Below are 7343 nucleotides of genomic sequence, written 5' to 3'. Positions count from 1 at the left end.
GGCACGCAGAAGCTGCATAGTTATCTACCTGGCCGGAAGAAAGGTATTGTCACAAGAAGGTGGCAAACTTTAATATATTGCCGTGAGTGATAGTTACATGACAACTTGTATTGGAAAACAAAAATTCATTTTGTTAATATATTGATACCAGGCTGTACGTAGTATTTTGTACCTTGAAAAAGGCATAGTAAAAATCTGTGTTGCTTTCGCATCGTGTTATTTGGAAATTTTTAGACCAGTAACAGTTATTTTCTCGTGGCAAAATGGCTGGAGTAAGAAGGAAATTGTAGAGCAGTGTGCCAACAATAAGTGATGAAGGTTGCGAAGATATGAGATATACTGGGGACGAGCAATCTCTCTCGTGCGATGAGAAAAGTCAGTAGTTCGCCAAATTCTGTTAACGAAGAGCAGCCATGTAGCGCGAAAGCGAAAGTGAGTGCCAGTAACGCATTGTGGATGTCAGAGAATACCGTAATGGCACGAGGGTTCTACTTCAACAGCCTATCGGTCTCCGGAAAACGGTTGCGTCATAGCGCAATATTTCGAGTCGTATTTCGTCTGTTATCTCAATACCGCTACGGAGAGGAGAACCGTACGCAGCGGCGAGCAGCTTCTGAGCTACGAAATGCGACAGCACAGATCGACCACCATTCGGTACCCGAGGCCTTTACGTATGCTGGGGCTCTGTCCAATGTTTTGGCTCGAAATTGGGGCATCACGACGAATCTGAACATTTTTACTTCAACAATTCGATGCCACATACAGCGGGCTTAGTTGGTGCCATGCGTGCCACTGTGCCTGGTCCTACTATCCAGAAAAAGACGTTACAGACCGTAGTGGACACGTGAAAGTCGCTGACATGATGAGTGGTGGAGACTAAGCATCATAGCGTCCAACGCCGAGTGAGGTGGTTTGGAGCGCCGTTGGATACAACGTGCGACCTCAACAGGTACTTGTTGAGGGCGAGCTGAACAGAATCCGATCTCTCAGGGTGGTTTCGAAACCCAAGCTACTGCCCCTCCTTCAGTCAAGTCTACAGGCCAAATTTGAGTAGAACAATACGAAGCCAACAGTTACAAGGACTGAACAAGTCTCTTCAAAGCAAACTTCCTTGTGCTGCACGTTCGACTCATTATCCGTCCATCGTAGATGCGTATAATACGAGTGATAGACAAACTGCTTATCAGTCATACAAGTTGACTTTACTTTGAATACGCTGCTGAATTAGCTATTTTGCTGTCTCATATTTATCGATAATATGTTGCACAGCGAAGAGTTCCGTGTGGCTAGAAAACATCTCAACTCATTCCTATTTACAAAAAAGATAGAAGGCAGTAAGCACAGAACGACACACGAGTATCTCTGACATCCGTCTGATCCAGAATGCTGGAGGAAATCAAGCTTCTTTCAATGAATCAGAAAGGATTCAGGACAATGTAATAATGTGAAAAGCAGCGTGCTTTATTCGAATAAAATACGTTGAAACAATTCATGCATGTGAACAGATGGATTGTTCTCTTGGACTTCCGAAAGGTGTTGTACGCTGTAATGCATCGTCGACTAATAGCAAAGATACGTTGATACAGAGTATCTTCGTAAATATGCGATAGACTTGATGAATATTTGAGTAACAGAATCCAGTCCATTATACTGGGCGGTGAACTTTCTACTGAGACGAAAGTGTGCGTAATAGTGTGGTGTCACCGCCAGACACCACACTTGCTAGGTGGTAGCCTTTAAATCGGCCGCGGTCCGTTAGTATACGTCGGACCCGCGTGTCGCCACTGTCAGTGATTGCAGACCGAGCGCCACCACACGGCAGGTCTAGAGAGACTTACACGCACTCGCCCCAGTTGTACAGCCGACGTTGCTAGGAATGGTTCACTGACAAATACGCTCTCATTTGCCGAGACGATAGTTAGCATAGCCTTCAGCTACGTCATTTGCTACGACCTAGCAAGGCGCCATAGCATTTGATATTGAGATTCTATTAATGTATCATCAAGAGCGATGTTCTCCAATTATGGATTAAAGTTAAGTATTACAAGATCTACGTACTTTATTTGCTACTATTAATTCCCTTAACTGTTACAGACCTCACGCCAGACTGCGTGAGCATAAAGCGTGCATTTCGGCCTCCTCTAGCAACACGGTGTTGGCTCTTCTGCCAACACTACAAATAGAACCTCTCATGTTTTTATTACACAAAAACTGTTAATCAGTCGGGATCAGCAAAAAGTGGTTCAAATGGCTCTGAGCACTAAGGGACTTAACATCTGAGGTCATCAGTCCCCTAGAACTTAGAACTACTTAAACCTAACTAACCTAAGGCCATCACACACATCCATGCCCGAGGCAGGATTCGAACCTGCGACCGTAGCGGTCGCGCGGTTCCAGACTGAAGCGCCTAGAAGCGCTCGGCCACACCGGGATCAGCAGCACAATAAGATTGTTCACAACGATTCTGTTGTCTACAACGAAATCTCATCGTTAAACGATGGTATGGAAATGCAGAGAAAGTTAGCTAAAATTCCCACTTGGTGTAATTGATGAAACTCTCATTAAATATGGAGAAATGCAGAAAAGTGCCTATCACACAGAGGAAGAATTCGATAGTATCCGATTACAAGATTATTGGTGAACATGCTGAATTAGTCACATCGCATAAGTATTGAAGATAATACTGAGAAGCGATATGAAATGAGGCAATTACATAAAATCAGTATTAGGCAAGCTGAATGAACAGTTAGAGTTTTTGTAAGGACCCTAGGAAATGCAATACACCTGTAAAGGAAAACACACACATAACACTAGTGCGACCAATTCTAGAATCTTGATCCAATGTTTGGAGTCCTTATGGTGTAGGCATGACAAAAGTCATCTAACGAATTCACAGGCGCGTTGCTAGTGTTGTAACAGATCGGTATAGTCTATACGAAAGGGTAACAGCAATATTTGCGGAACTTAGATAGGAAACTCAGACAGAAAGACAAATAGTAGGAAAAGCAGACGCCAGACTAAGATTCATAGGAAGAATCTTACGGGAATGTAACGCATCCACAACTGTACATCAATCTGGAATCCTTACCAGGTAGGACCGGTAAAAGAGATAGAGAATAGCCAACGAAGAGTTGCGCGTTTCGTCACGGGGATCGTTCAGTTCGCGCGCGAGCGTTACAGGGATGCTCAACAAACTTCAGTGACACACGCCACAAGAGGGGCGTTGTGCATCGCGGAGAGATTTACTATTGAAAATTTCGAGAGAGCGCTTTTCGGGAAGGGTCGGACAGCATATTACTTCCTCCCACATACATCTCGTGAAATTACGACGAGAAAATTTTAGAAATTAGAGCTAATACAGAAGCTTACCGACAATTATTCATCCTACGCGCCATTCGCGAGTGGAACAGGAAAGGGGAGATTAGTTTACGGTACCGGAAGTACCCTCTGCCGCACACTGTTAGGTGGCTTGCGGAGTATGATGTAGATGCAGAAATACGGCGTGCTTCTCTAGAGACACTGTTAGGTAAATTCAGATACCTGTGTAGGAAGAAGATTGCGCTCCCATTTTGTTGCCATAATCGTACATTTTGCGCAGGCATCATGCCTCTAGAGTCTGATTGACAATCCCGTTTTTCGGCTTTCGACCAAGCTGTGTTCGTCATATACTGAGAGCGATTGTAGTACACGTCAGAGGCATTTGGACTCTAACCTTATCGCAGCTGACGTAGACGGTTAGCTCACTTGTCGAAATCCTGTGTAACAAAATTTAATCGTTAACCCAACTACACAACCGAAAAGCGTATTAATCATTGTGTTTATATTTGTGTATGATCTCTATTGACTAAATAGAAAAAGCGTGAGGAATTTATGGAAGCGAAACTTGGAGTCATTGGTCAAAGCAGAATTAGATGGAGGAATATTCTAAAGCGACTTGGAAGATGTTCAGCTGTTTGTGCAACACTTTTGCATTTTGTAGTCGAGGCAGTGGACGAGACAAATTGCTTGCACCGCTTGACCCTCCATGCTTTAACTGCGTGATCTCCTTTGTCAAGACGAATGAGCTGACAAGATGCCTGGACGCGGAATGTAAGGCGAGCAGTGCGAATGCGGCAGACATTAGGGATTTCCGAACCCCGTGACGCAACGTTCACCTCTGGCAGGACTTCATCTGTGAGCGCGAGCCACCCTGGACGTTAAGCTAAGCGTGGGATGGAATAATTATGCAGCGAGGGCCCCAGCGGCTTGCGCCAGACATCACAGCGAGGGAGTGGAAAGGCCACGCGTTCCGGTCTTAGCCGTGTGTCCTCAGCGATCTTCCGCGACGATGAAACTATTTTTCAAAATACACAGTGATTTGTGCCATGCTGTTCCTGTATTTTCTTAGAAGTGAATAAGATACTGAACAAGCTAGTAGAAAACAGATTGCCTGTAGGCCTAGTGATCATTCACTGTAATCATATGAGAAAGAAAACAATACAATCTACATCACTTTTATGTCTCCGTATTTGTGTAGAGGAGGAGGTATTGAATAGAATTGGAGAGAAGAGAAATTTGTGGTACACCTTGACTAGAAGAAGGGATCAGCTGGTAGGGCGTATTCTAAGGCATCAAGGGATCATCAATTTAGTAATGGAGGGCAGCGTGGAGGGTAAAAATCGTAGAGGGAGACCGAGATATGAATACGCTAAGCAGATTCACAATGATGTAGGTTGCAGTAAGTACTGGGAGATGAAGCAGTTTGCACAGGATAGAGTAGCATGGAGAGCTGCATCAAACCAGTCTCTGGACTGAAGACCACAACAACAACAACAACAACATTTATGTAGAACGAAGAATAATTCCAATTGTACTTTGGTTCCACGTTAGCCGTCATGTACGTTGTCAGTGGAGCAGTAATTCAAGAAGGCTTTCAAGAGATGTCAGCCAGGGTGACGCAGAAATACTTTGAAATAAAATGCAGTCTTCTCTGTTTATGAATGTGAATTCTGACAGATTATTCCATCTTTACCCCATCAGTTGAAACAATTTTGAGACTGGATTATTAAAAAACAGAGAAACGTTGAGATGGTAGATTTAATATTCCAGGTGCTCTACGTAGTCTCCCGTCACTTGAGTACAACTCACAGAATGTTCATACGACCACGTGAAACTGTCAGGAAAACTCCAGTCCTTTGGGACGTTGTTCAAGTCGCGCCTTACACTAGCTTGAGTGTTGGTTATGTCGTCAAAGGGTTGACAATTTATGTGAATTTTTGCACTTTGTGACGTTGTGCCAAGTTCTTGGTGTAACACTAAGTCTCGTCATCCGTGACGATTTTTTCCAGAAAAGAACTGTCCGCGTTTTGCATTTCCATCAGGTCATGACGAGTGTCCAAGATCGTTGTTTTTGTTCGATAATAAAGGCATGCCGGACACGTATTACAGGCATTTTTCTCTGCATCAAAACAGTTCGGAGAACATCTGATTGAGAAACGCTGCTCCACTGTGATTTGTGACAACAATGTTGACGCACTACAGTCGTACGACCACTGCTCAACCCTCCCTGCTCACAACTGTCTGGTCAAATGTGCACCTGTTGATGACAGTTTTTAGTTTAAGCTCCCACCGTAGCTGCTGCATCGACGTCGCTTTTACGTCAGGATAAATACCAGTCTCGGAACTTTTTGGACGGACGGTGCATTCTACTGAATTATTGTAGACAGAAGATACTTTAAGCAAATTACTGCTGGAGGCGCTTTCCGTACGCTTAAAGTAGGAGAGATGCGACACTAGTTCAGTTAAGGAATGAAGGAGGACACAAAATTCTGCTAATATCTTGTGTAAGGAATCATCCCAGCATTCGTCTGACGTTATTTAATGAATGCAGTTAAAATCTAAACCGCGCGGGATTAGCCGAGCGGTCCATGGCGCTGCAGTCATGGACTGTGCGGCTGGTCCTGGCGGAGGTTCAAGTCCTCCCTCGGGCATGGATGTTTGTGTGTTTATCCTTAGGATAATTTAGGTTAAGTAGTGTGTAAGCTTACGGACTGATGACCTTAGCAGTTAAGTCCCATAAGATTTCACACACATTTGAACTTTTTTTAAAAATCTAAAAGTGGACTCCTCTGCAACATGTGTTTAAAAAAGACTCACTGAAATTGTTGAGATGGGGCTGTCGTTCGGATACTTGTATTTGGGAAGAACGGCTATAAAAACACTTTTGGTATCCTGATTCAGTGTTTCCGTGGTTTTCCTGAAACGAATGCTAGCAAGGTACTTTCAACGTAGCTGCGGCCGACGGTCTCTCCCAGCCTCGTCCAACCTCCAGCTAATGTTCCGTCTCCAGTAAACTCTACGTTGACGAGAACTGGCACTCTGATCTTCCATCCTTATTCGTTAGAACCCACTGAAAATATTCTTTCAAATTACGTAAGCTACTTAAAAGGGAACGCCAGGTTACCGACTGAATTCAATTCAAGAGAACCTCTTGTCATGTGATGTTACGTATTGCATGTAGTAACGTTGTCGAACATGGTTGTTTTGGCGGTCCAGGTGTTAAGGTGTGGGCAGGCCTGAAGTTGCATGAGCGTACTGACCTCCAAAAGTTTGAACACGGTACACTCAATGGTCAGAGCTATTGTGACAATGACTCTTTCTCCATGTGCGTCTTTTCAGAGATACACTATGTGATAAAAGTACCCGGACACCCCAAAAACATACGTTTTCCATAGTAGGTGCACTGTGCTGCCACTTACTGTCAGGTACTCCATATCAGCGACCTCAGTAGTCATTAAACATCATGAGAGAGCAGAATGGGGCTCTTCGCGGAACTCACAGACTTCGAACATGGTCAGGTGATTTGGTGTCATACGTCTGTACGCGAGATTTCCAGACTTCTAAACATCCCTAGGTCCACTGTTTCCGATGTGATAGTGAAGTGGAAACGTGAAGGGACACGTACAGCACAAAAGCGTACAGGCCGACCTCGTCTGTTGATTGACAGAGACCGCCGATAGTTCAGGAGGGTCACATTGTGTAATAGGCAGACATCTATCCAGACCATCACACAGGAATTCCAAACTGCATCTGGATCCACTGCAAGGACTATGACAGTTAGGCAGGAGGCGGGAATACTTGGATTTCATGGTCGAGCGGGTGCTCATAAGTCGGTAAAATGCCAAACGACACCTCGCTTGGTGTGAAGGCCGTAACTATTGGACGACTGAACAGTGGGAAAACGTTGTGTGGAGTCATGAATCACGGTACACTGTGTGGTAGTCCGATGGTAGGGTGTGGGTATGGCGAATGCCGGGGGAACGTCATCTGCCGGCGTGTGTAGTGCCAACAGTAAAATTCGGATG

Source organism: Schistocerca americana, chromosome 2 (assembly GCF_021461395.2).
Source record: "Schistocerca americana isolate TAMUIC-IGC-003095 chromosome 2, iqSchAmer2.1, whole genome shotgun sequence".
NCBI lineage: Eukaryota > Metazoa > Arthropoda > Insecta > Orthoptera > Acrididae > Schistocerca > Schistocerca americana.
This window is presented reverse-complemented; position numbering follows the sequence as displayed.